This window comes from Mesocricetus auratus, unplaced genomic scaffold (assembly GCF_017639785.1).
Source record: "Mesocricetus auratus isolate SY011 unplaced genomic scaffold, BCM_Maur_2.0 Super-Scaffold_100011, whole genome shotgun sequence".
NCBI lineage: Eukaryota > Metazoa > Chordata > Mammalia > Rodentia > Cricetidae > Mesocricetus > Mesocricetus auratus.
Window position 1 is genome coordinate 41541049 of NW_024429195.1, and position 12708 is coordinate 41553756.

The 12708-nt window shown below is 40.0% G+C and overlaps 1 protein-coding gene across 4 annotated transcripts in view; it reads left to right on the plus strand.

Annotated features, from left to right (window-relative positions):
* Positions 1-2857: 2857 nt before the first annotated feature.
* Positions 2858-12708, plus strand: part of Agtr1 (angiotensin II receptor type 1) — a 45016-nt gene continuing 35165 nt past the window's right edge. For all 4 annotated transcript variants that reach the window (XM_040754628.1, XM_040754629.1, XM_021232854.2 and 1 more), the window contains exon 1: positions 2858-3022. The gene's annotated coding sequence lies outside the window, so the exon portion shown is untranslated. The remainder of the gene's footprint in view (positions 3023-12708) is intronic.

The window sequence follows — 12708 nt, forward strand, 5'->3', positions numbered from 1 at the left end:
ATACTCAGTTCTGGAAAGGTAATTAAACTGTTTCTTGTGTATTTCATGTGTATAGCCAGAATGTTAACTGTGAACAATATTTTATAAATAATGTTGTGCATGATGCAAAGTTTCTTGGTATGGATTTTCCACTATCATGTTATATCAGCACTTATAAAATATTGAATTTTAGACTGTTTCAGGTTCTAGATTTTTCCCATTGAGGATGTTTGACTGTACTAGAAAATTCCAGAGTTTAAGGCCTGCAGCTAATTCATCACAATAGTAATGATGCCATTGACTTCTGGGAACCACTCCCTCCCATCTGCTTGTTTCTGATGGAAACAAACCTCACTCTTCTGAGAGATTTCAACTAACACAGTATTAACTCTCTGGGAAAATTCAAGCCCTAAAATCTATGAATATTTCTCAAATGAACTCTAAACTGAGTTCAGGGGTGGGATTAATGATCTGCATTAAGTGCATTTGACAAGATAAAGATTTCCGGAATCCTTAACAAGCACGTGGGGCATTCCCTATGCATTCTCATTTTCGTCAGTCTCCAGATTTTGGCTGTTACTTTCTTTTAGACTTTGTACAAAGGACTTAACAGATGACAAGTGATAGCAAATCTGTGACACTCTAAGGCAAGCCGCCTAAAGGATCCAACTGAAAAACTGAGCAAACACCTAAGTGAATGCCTGGGGAAGATACAGAGTTAGATTGTTTCTCCTCTCCCACCACAAACCTGTGATTGGATTACTCTGGCGTTCCCAGGCCACTCCTCCAGCTCACCCCTCATGCAAGAACCACCTCTCTTCCCATGACTTAGCACAGCACCATATATATAGAAGCCCAGTAAACATCTTCCAAATAAACAATATAAGAGGGAAAAGTGAAAGCAATATTCACAGGAAGGCATGGCATAAATAAAAATATTTTCAGTGTAAACACTAGTGGAGAGAGGGATGCCACACACAATATAACATGCATACATATATATATATATATATGTATGTATATTTGTAAGATGTATAAAGTTTGGAAATCAAACTGTAGGAGAGGACCATTCCAAAATTCATATATGTATGTGTGTATGTATATGTATATATGAATATATATATATGTTTATTGTGCAAGTCAACCCAGAATATGGGTTTTGTGATTAAAAGTTAGCCCTGAGAAATGCTCAGTGCTACACTGGGATCCTGAACACCCAATGTAGTCACTGGCCTGTTAATAAAGACCTTCTATTGGCTTAAGCCCACATCTGAGCAGTCTTCTCTGGTGAAAGCCTCACATCAAGCATATCATTGCTTCCTAGTTATCCTCACACTACCATCTCCGAAGGGCCTCTACCTCACACCCTCATGCCCTGGGCAACACCATCCACCTGTGCTCTCTGCCCAGGGTCATTCACCCTCTCCTCCTGGCCTCCTCCACTACTTCACAGCTCCTTAGGTTGCTCTGTTCTTACTCCCTGCGGTCTACCCCCACCCTGTTTACGCTTCCCTGCACTTTACACTCAGGACAATGTATCCCCTGATTGTCTCTCCACATTTCTACCACCACCACCACCTCCACACACACAGTTAGTCAAGGAGATATCTAATGTATAAACTCCAGCAGCTGCCTCTCCTAAGTAGCTTAATGCACCCTCCCAGCCTTCCAGCGCCTTCTTTAATTATCTTTACTTTCCCTTGATACTGCTTCTAGTGCCAATTCATTTCATTTTTATGTGTTTCTTGTGTTTTACTTCTAGCCTATTCCACTACATTTCTTCTTTTACAAATATCCATATATTCAAGTCCACTCTGCACATCCGGCCCATTCTCATTGGGGAAAAAAAGTTATTCCTAAGTATTCTTACTCTCTTGATGAATGGTCAATGAGATTGTCCCTTGGGGGGAGTTGGGGTTGAGACTGAGCTATACTTTTTAGACTAGGCTGGCCTGAATGCATGATACAGTCCAGGCTGACCTCAAGCTTGCCTCACTCAGCATTCTGAATGCTAAGATTACAAATTTGAGTTACTATGCCCAAATTTATTTTTGATTGTCTTTTGCTAGTGTTTAAAATACAAAAGATTTTTATTTTGATTACATATTAAAATACTTTGTTCAACTCCTTATAAGCTCTGATAGTTTGATTGACACCTTAGGGTTTTCTAAACACTAACTCATGTCATCTACAAATAGAAAAGAGTTGAGTTCCTTTGTCTATAAATAATTAAAATTCCTTTCTTTTGCCTGAGTACAAGGTTGGGTACAAGTTGAGAGACCAAGTTCCTTGTCTTGTTCCTAAGTTTAACCACAAAACAAATGGTCATTCAACATTAAGTGTGACATTAGTGACTTTTCAATACTTTCATAACAATATTTTAACGAATAAAACTCAACAAGCATATAAAATAGATGAAAATCCACCTTTTTCATTTTGTGCTACCCTGGAATTAATCCATGCCATCTATGACTCACAGTGGCATTGCCAAATTTTGATTTAGTAGCTTAAAAGACAAGGAAATGCCCTGATTCTGACTTAAAAGTTTTTGCAATCTAAAAAGAAGGGAGTGCGTGGAGGAAAAAAGAAACAAGAAAGCAAAAGGAAAGTTTATCTCTACCGTAAATAATACTGTTTGAGCCCACCCATTTCCCTCCCTCTTCAAGACCCTCTCTATTCGATGCTGGGTTCCAAGCCAGGTGAGCCTGCATCTTCTGGGTGACACTGAGGGACAGTGGCATCTTCCTTTCCTTGGTCAGAATCTACCAAGGGAGGAGCCAGGAGGACATTTACTAGGGGTGGGCTAAGAGGGAAGACAAACCCAGCCTCTGAACCCAGGGAGCGGCAACGCCCCTTTGCTCTATAAATTTGAGCTGCCTGGGCTTGGATTCCAGCTGCAGACAGCCTGGATCCCAGGCAGTAGTGAGTGACAGAGACCCGACAGCACTGCACACAGCTCACAGCTCCGCCTTGCTAGCGCTGAAGGTGGATGAGGAGCAGCTACAAGGAGACTGAGAAAAGCCTGGAGCTGGACACCCTGCCGGTGAGTCCCAGCAGATGTCCTCTAACCTAGGAAGATCGCGGGTCGGCGGGGTGGCAGCTGCGGGAGGCCACTTGATTGCAATGGAACTGAGGGGCTCCAGCACATTGTCTGTTATTGCACTCCCTAGAACTAACTAGTTATCATCCACAGAGAAGATGAGGGATGGGGTGGGTTTCTTTGCAGCTTACTCCAAATTTTAATGTTCAAGAAACAAGCCAGCAAAATTTTCTCCCCCCCCCCCAAGTGAGTCTAAACTGTAACCTGAAGCTTGTGCGTATACAGGGCACCCATCTGGAAGTTATGCTGCTTTTAGATAAAGTTAAGGGGAACTTTGACCTCGTCCCCTGCTTCCCAGACATTCTTCTCTCCCTACCTAGAGCTCTCTGCACACACTGCCAGTGGGTCCTTGGCATCAGACCCTGGGAGTACCTGGGACAAAATTAGGCATTCTGAAGTGTTTCCGGAGTCCTTTGATTCACTGATGCCACAGAGGGGGAGAAGCTCAGGCACTAACCCCAAAGGCTGCAGCCTTGGCCTTTGCACATCTGCGACTGAGGTGGGGTTCTTAGCCAAGGTCCATTTCTGGGTCCTCCACTCCTCTTCATCTAGCATCCCATTTTCTCAGTTCTCTGTCTCAACAGCCAGCCAGCTGTGGTCTCCAGACTCCAGTCAACCGTCCCCAGGGCTTTCTTGTCTCCCTGAATATTGGCTCCTTGCTTGCTATCCCATCATTGAGGGTCAATATCCCACAAGCCACACATCCCTCCTGCCCCCTACAGTCCTGTGCAGGAAGCTGATCACGTTTAGTTTAATTCCAGTAAGAGAAAGTAACAGTGAGGGAGACAAAAATCTCCCCACTCCCATATCATAACCCTTGAGCCATTTGTGTCACCTCTAGAAGACGCTTCAGCCCCCAAATTATTCACCTCGTAGCTGCCTCTGGGGAGGCTCCTGGGTGGAGGTGTTCCTTTACCTCTCATTTCCTGGGGTTTAAAACAAACAAACTGCCGAGTAAAACGGAAAAACACTTGCCACATCTGCCTTAGTGTTTCCCCAGCCGTAAATATCTCATCCATCACCCCTTCTCAGCAGGGTACAGCAGAGAAACAACTAGCTGTGTGGTACGAAGGCGCTTTTCAGCAACTCAACCCTTCTCTCTGCTCTTAAGGTCTCTTCTGTTCTAAATTTCCTTAGCAAGGCATAGTGTGCACACCTGTCAGCCCAGCACTCAGATGATGGAGGCAGAAGGATTAGGAGTTGAAGACTAACAAACTACATAGCAAATTCCAAGTCTTCCTGCCCTGCGTTAAAAAATAAAAAACAGTCAAGAAAAGCACAAAGCCTTGATGCTTTTCGTATTCAATTACTGTTAAAATAATAATAATAATATAATTACCTTGATAAGTCTTCAAAACTGTCTAGTTCTGCTTCTATATTATCTAATATGGATAAACATTCAGTTTTCTAGTGATGGTTCTAAATGTTCTTCCCCAAATTATGAGCGGCAGTTCCTATAACGAAGCTTATGGTCCAGGTAGTCACCCAAATACAGAGGTGTCAGCCATGGCTAACATTTCATGATTGGAAGTACTGAGTCTGCAATCGAGTGGCCTCATTTCCTCCCTGACTGCATCGCTCTTTGATCCCTCATGGTATTTTGATTTCTGGTTCTACTCACTTTAAACCAAGCAAGTGCCCCCAGGAACTCCCAACTCAGGATTGTCTGCTTTGGGGAAGACTTGTGATTTTACAGTCCTGTCTCCAGATTGTAGAGTGTCATTCTGCCACTGTTGTTGTGGCTGTTATTAGTCTTCCCTCTGTCTTACTCTGGACCACTGTTCAAAGAATAAACTAGTTTATGAATCACACAGCTTTCTCACTCTGCTTTCCTAGTTTGAAGTCAGGCTGTATTTGTGTGTTCATGTGCATTTGTACTGTCTGGGCTCGCCACCCTGTTGTGTTATGAGCAGTTAGTTAATAGCAATAACTGTTATCTGTGCTGACTTTGAGGGGCAATAGAAAAGGAATGGTTAATTTCCTACTTGCCAAAGCCAGGGTGAAGTCCAGTTTCACTGCCACCACTGTAACCCCCAACCCCCCACCCCCATCCTGAGCTGCTCTTACTGTGTAGCTTTCAAGAAAACAGAGATGTTAAATTTTCCTTCCAATCCTATGCTGTGAACAGAGATGTAATCTCTCCCTCATTTACATGTTTTGGCTGCCAGGCTCAGACTCTCCTGCTTCTAGGCCTCTTGCTTACCACCGAATCTAGTCCTTTTTCTGTTCAGTCACATCTGGTGACTATCCAAGAATTTCCTAAGCAAGCTAGTAACTTAAACTTTTTGTTTAAGTCTAAACACTACCAAAATTAAAAATCTGACTTTAAGGCACACAATGAGGTAAAACAATAGATACAGTGAAAATATCCAAGATCAGTTTGGCAGTGTTTTATTGTTTTTTAATGGTTTATTTTTTTACATCCCAACTGCAACTTCCCCTCCCTCCTCTCCTCTCCCTCCTCTCCAACTACCCCTCACCTTTGCCTCTGCTTGCCCCTCCCCCCATCTACTCTTTCTATTCAGAAAATGGCCTACCTCCCATGGTATATTAACCTGCAATGTGAATAGGCACCTCCTCTCCTGTTAAGAATAGACTAGGCAACCTGGTAGGAGGAGGAAAGGGTCCCAAAAGCAGGCAACAGACTCATAGACAGCCCCTGTCCCCACTGTTAGGAGTCCCACTTGAAGACCAAGCTACACAACTGTCACATATATGCAGAGGGCCTAGGTCAGTCCTGCATGCTTCCTGGATGTTGATTCCCTCTCTGAGAACTTCTATGAGTCCAGGTTAGTTGGTTCTGTGGGTTTTCTTATGGTGTCCTTGACTCCCTGGCTCCTCCACCTCTTCCTCAGGATTCCCCAAGTTGGTCTAATGTTTGGCTGAAGGTCTCTGTATCTATTTCCATCAGTTGCCGGGTGAAGCCTCTCTGATAACAGTTGTGCCAGGCACTGATATAAGAGTACAACAGAATATTGTCAGGCATCATGTTGTTGACCTTTTTGGTTTTGCTTTTGTTGCTTCCAGTCATGTTTGGTTCTATCCTAGGTCTTTGGGCTATCCATCCTCTGGATCCTGGTGCTCCAGGCAGCATCACAGGTGGGCTCACTCTCTTGGCACCGGTCTCAGGCTGGACTAGTCATTGTTTGACCCCTCCCAGAATTTCTATGTCACCTTTACCCCAGCACATCTTGTAGGCAGGACAAATTGTCGGTTGAAGTTTATGTGTCTGGGTGAGTGTCCCAATCCCTTCACTGGAAGTCTTGCCTGGTTACAGGAGATGGCCAGTTCAGATGACATGTCTCCTGTTGCTGGGAGTCTTAGCTAAAGTCACCTTTGTAGACTCTGGGAAGTTTATATTGATTGCACTGGGTTTCTACCTCACCCCCCAAATGACCTCCTTTTCCAGTTGCCTCTTCTCCCCCACATCTGATCCCTCTTGTTCCCATCCCCACTTGCCCCGAGTCCATCCATGTAGTCAGTTCTGTTTCCCCTTGAGCCAAACATTCCCCCTTGAGTCCTTTAGGAATGTTTTAATCCTATGTTATTTTGCAAACAGGACATATTGTCTCTTCAGTGCCTCACAGCTGGAATGCACTATCACTTTTCTTCAAAATTGCTTCAAGAGTCCTCTTTAAAAATTACCTGAAGTCATTGAGTAAAATGGCCTGTGTTTCATCTCACATATTAAATCAGAACACTAAAATGCTCATAAACAAAAGTAAGCTGTATTTAATTTCTTTTTTAAAGATTTATTTATTTATTTATTTATTACATATACAGTGTTCTGCCTACATGCCAGATTGAATTGTAGATGGTTGTGAGCCACCATGTGGTTGCTGGGAATTGAACTCAGGACCTCTGGAAGAGCAGTCAGTGCTCTTAACCTCTGAACCACCTCTCCAGCCCCTGTATTTAATTTCTATCCTAGATTTGCATACATGTGCAGTGTCTATTACATTTGTGGTCTGAATTTTAGCTCCTTAAAAAACACTTTTTAATGAATTACTATCTAACACCATTTTAACTCACTAATGTCTATAGAAATTTAAAGTAATATTAAATTTGACAAATGACCACAGGTAATTTACTCTTCTAAAATACATAATTCTGTTGTGGGGTAAGCATAAGGAACCATAAACATTCCAGATATTTAATTAAAGCATTGTTCCTTTAATGTCACTTTGACAGCTGGAAAAAGGAAACAAAGTGAGTTTAGAACAGCCGTGGGTGTGCCAAGGGGATATTGTTGTAGTAAAATGAAAGTTGTCAAATTGTCAATTTTTTACTTTTGCTTTTCATAGCAGATGTTAATGGGGGAGAAGTTCCTTTGCATATAAAAACTAAATAAAATGTGTGATTGCCTTATTTTAGATTATTTTTATAAGACAATTTAGAAGTATTTACTTTTGTTTTGGTTTTATTTGCTCAGCTCCTAAGGAGGCCAAAGAGTCTCCCAGACAGGCTAGTAAATTAAGAATTTTGTTTAGAAGTTTAAGTCTAAATATTTCAAAGGCGAAATAGTTGTCTTGAGAGCAGCATCTTGAGTCGGAGTGAATGTCTAGCTAGAATGTGCTGGTGCTATTGAAGCGTTCTTCCCGTGTGCAAGAAAAGGTTCAGTTGCTTGCCAGACTGACATTTAAAGCATTGAGGCTGGGACAGGGAAAACAGTCAACACAAGGTTGCTCCAGCTGAGTGTTCCTTCTCAGCTCAAGTTTCTACTGGCACTGTCTTCAAACTTTAAATTACAGAATTAATAATTCTTCAGTTTGGGTCAACTTCTACATGGTTACTCATCCATTTTATGTACATAAATATGCCTTGATCTTTGCCAAAATGTTGAAAATCTTCTTTCGATCAATTAGTTTAAATATCAGTGGCTAACTACAAGGTAGGAATATGGTTGTGGGCTCTTACAGAGTTCATGTTTTGCTAATGTGTCCTTATGCTGATTTATGTTTTCTTTTTATATCAATCACAATTCCTCTTCTCTGCTTTGCACAAATGAAGAGTTGTGCATGTGAGACAGAGGTATCAGCAAGGGGAATAGTATAGTTCAGATGACAAGATGACACATCAAAGGAGAAGAGTGACAAATTGCCCAACACAGTTGTTGGGCAAGCTAAGAATATGTTTAGAAAGAAGGTTTTAAAAACCACCCCTTCCTTTTAGGCCAGATGGAATATATACTATGGCTGTTCTGTCCAGTTCCCACCTTTTGTAATAACCATCACTTCTTTCCACATCTAAGACTGCCACTCCTTCAGTAACAGGGATCATAGAAACATAACTTCATAACACCCTCAGGCTCTCTCTTCCTAAATACTCCACTCTACTGCCTTGCCTTTTGTTTGTGACTTGGTTCTTTTCAGTGGACGTTTGGAAAGTGTTCAATGCATTTCCAGACCCCTGTATTTTGGACGATAGATGTTAAAGTGAAACTGCCTTTCTAGTGTCACCTGGGTGTATTGTCTATTGTGAGCAATAATCCTAGTGTCACCTGGGTGAATTGTCTATTGTGAGCAATAATTCTAGTGTCATCTGGGTATATTCTCTATTGTGAGCAATAATTCTAGTGTCATCTGGGTATATTGTCTATTGTGAGCAATAATCCTAGTGTCACCTGGGTGTATTATCTATTGTGAGTAATAATTCTAGTGTCATCTGGGCATATTGTCTATTGTGAGCAATAATTCTAGTATCACCTGGGTGTATTGTCTATTATGAGCAATAACATGGCTTCAACTTGATGCTTCAGTCTTATCAAAAGGGAAATTAGACATCATTGGCATTTTGTTTCAGTCTGAAGGAGTAATAGCAAAAGAAAAGCAAAAAGAATAAATTTTCAAGGTGTATAGAGATGTCACAGTGGTTAAGAGCATGTACTACTCCAGAAGGTCTAAGTTTGGTTCCCATCACCCATGTCAGGTGGCCTGTAATTCCAGGGGATCTGACACATTTGTCTGGGCTCTGTGAGCATTGTACTCGTGTGCACATGAACACACAGATACACACATGCATATGAATATAATGATAAATTGTGTTTTAAATAAAAAATAAAAGCTTGAAGTATAAACCAATGATTCTTTGTAAGTGAATAAAAAATATCAACACATTCTGGAAAGATTAAATGTCTACTTATCAAGCACACCTTACTTTCTACCCAGAATTTGCTTGTCAATCATAGTGAGATAACACTGGTATGAACTTTGTACTAAAAAAGAAAATGCTAGCAAAGTTGAACTGTAGATGTATAAGATCTATTATCATGTTATATTTTAACTTAGCATCCATGTCTCCAGAGAGCATTTAGAATAAGATGACATTGTTTCTCGAAGAGACCTTCTTTTTCTCTTCATGTTCTGTATAGATATTTGGAAGAATGCTAACCAGAAAGTGATGCTGCAATGATAAACGGCACACTTACTGAAAGTAAAAATAAGTATTTATTATAGAAATTACTCACAAGAGACCAAACAAGTAACCCAGATGAGCCGAGTAGTTTTCTGCCGCCGAACTGGAAGCCGAAAGCTGGAAAAAGAGACCGAGACTTCCGCTGTTCAGTTTTTTATACCTTCCGCCGTAACGCCCCTAACCATGCCCAAAAGTGGGCCTGGCTAGTGACGTAGTTCACCGCCTACTTCCGTATATGTCTTTAGTCATGCCTAAAGTGGGTGTGTTTAGCGGTGCGGTAAACCGCTCTTTTATTACCTCATCTGTGTGTGCCTCTAGTAAGTCACATGGTTAATGGCGGCACACGGTTTCACATGGTTTCCTCCTACAAGGAAGAGATGAGAATCCCATGACAACCACTGAGAACATCCTAACTCTATATAAGGAAAAAAATATGCTCTCAAAGTGTCATCGGTAATTTTATTCTTTTTCAAAATACTCTTATCATGCTGTGCTAAGACATTAGGAAACCACCGTTCTTCTTGTCCTACCTTTCAGACCAGATGGAATGTGTACTATGGTTGTGCTGTTCAGTTCCCACCACCTTTGTAATAACCACCACTTTTTTCCACATCTTCAGTAATAGGGACCACATCCATGTATTATTAACACTGCATAAAGCTGTGTGTGGATTGGTTGTTCTCAGTAGCAGTATGGAAAGCATTCAGTGCATTTTCACATCCGTGTATTTTAGGAGATAAATGTTACAGAGAAACTGCCTTTTGAAGGTCGTCTAGATAAATTGCCCTATTATGTCCCAGAAAATGACTTAAAGTTGATGCTTCAGCTTGCTAACAAGATAGCTAGACATCAGTGACATTTTCAGTCAGAAGGAGAATGGCAAGAGAAAGGCAAAGAATGAAAAAGAAGAAAAGGTTGAAATAAAAACCATTAATTCTAAATGTGTTGAGAAGCAAGTAAAAAAAGACTGGTTAGCATATTCTGGAAGGAAATTAATCTCTACACATTATTCATGCCTCTTTCTACCCCTAGCCCACACTTTGAGTTTATTACATCTCAAAATAAGAGCAGCCATCCACAGTGGCCTCACACCCACAGGCTAGTACCCTGGGTATCACCTGGGAAATTATCATGAAAGCAAACCTTGAGACCTCACACAGACTTGCTAGCAAGAATCCACATTTTCACAAGAGCACCAGATTTAAAGACATCAAAGTTAGGGAAATTGAGTATAAAATACCTATGCCTAGGACTAAAGTTATTACCTTAAAAATTATTTTCTTGGTCTTTTAAAAAAGATAACATTTTAAAAATATTTCAAAACTTTTTACAAAGTAGCAGACTTCTTTCTGGCAATTTTGTACATACTTGATTTGTGATGACACCCACTGACTATGTCCTCTCTGGTAATTCCCTACCTTCTCATCCCTAATTAAACTTTATATGCCAGTATCTCCCTTTTTCCCTTCATATTGCATGTATTCTATTACCCTCCCTACTCCTCTTCCTGGAAGCCTGTTTTCTCCCTTCCTTACAGGCCCCCTTTCTACTTTCTTGGCCTCTGGACACACTCATTACCACATAAATAAACAGATCAGAATTAAAACCTAGGATCCACATATTTGAGAGATCATGTGTGTTTGTCTTTCTGGGCCTTGGCTACTCCATATCATATGATAATATCCAGTTTCATTTATTCTCCTGCAACTATCAGTTTTATTTATCTTTATGCCTATCATTATGTCTATTTATTTCATTATGTCTATTTCATTACCCATTTACCTTTTGGTGGGCATCTAGGCTTATTCCATTTACTAGCTATTGAAAATAAGGCAACAACAAGCATGGATGAGCAAGTGTCTCTGTAATAGGATTACGGTCTTTTGGACATATGCCTAGGAGTGGAGTGGTTGGGTCATATGGCACTTTTATTTTTAGATTTTTGAGAAACTATCACACTGGTTTACACAATGGCTGCCTCAGTTCATACTCCCACAAATCACAAAAAGAGCAAAATGATCTATGGACTTAATGCATTCCTGAACAAAATCCTGACACCATTCTCCACAGAAGCAAAATCATATTTTGATAAAACTATGATATTGATCTTTACTTAATCTTCACAAATACTCTCTGAGATAGTTGCTACATTGTCCTCTTTTTATTATCTGGAATACTGAAAACAAGAAATAGCTCTCCTAAGTATAATAACTGATAAAACAAAATTTTAAACAGTAACTCTAATCCCAAATCCTATGCTCTTAGCCTCAGTCCACAGACTATTCTCTACTCTAGGCTACCTATGTTTTAATGAAAGCTAAATATTGGAAAATTTAAAATTAAATTTTTAAATCAAGTCCTATTTTAATTATTTGGAAAAAGAAAACTACAAGATCTACTCTATTTTATTTAAAACCTGTGACCCTAAGCACACTGATGAAGAAGTCTAATTTTGTTTTATTAGAAAAAACACTAAAATTAGGACAACCCATTCAAATTCATTGGTGCCTATACACTTAATATGTGAATCAGGTGGGGGATGTGTGCACACCAGTTTTCCTTAGCCTGGCTTTTTCAAAGGAATGGTAGGTCACCCCAGTGTCACTTGTCTAGCTTAGTTACATGGGAAATGGAGACAGGAAGATTCCTTCAAATAATTGAAGATCACCCTGGGCAAGTAAGAAAAATATTCTTAAACTATAAAAGGAAAAGGAATGATGATATAGTTTAAACATTTTTTGTTGTCTCAACTAAATTTACTCTTTAACTTTCAAGGTTATAATGTTTTAAAGTTACCTCTTGGGCAAGTCAAATAAACTGTTCACTATGCCAACTTAAATTAGAAATTGTTGTATTTAGCTGTTACCATAAATGCTAATTTACTTCAAGCATGGTTTTTTAATAAATAAATAAGCCATAGTTGATTACTTACCCTCAAGAAAGTGACCCTCAAGTGTTCCTTCAACAGAAACAAACCAGAATTTTAGTTTTAGACAAACACCACCTGAAGAGTAGTAAGTACTACAATGGTGATCCTTCTATATTTTTTCTGAAGTTCAATAGAGTTCACATCCTTTATTATCTTAGTATTTCATAGGAGAACCAACAGTATAGGAAAAATCATTTGATAATGGGTGAAAATGACAAAATTCTTTCATATATGTAATGTTTAAGTCACCTGTGTGTTATCCCCTTAAGAATTCTTAAAGTTAAAA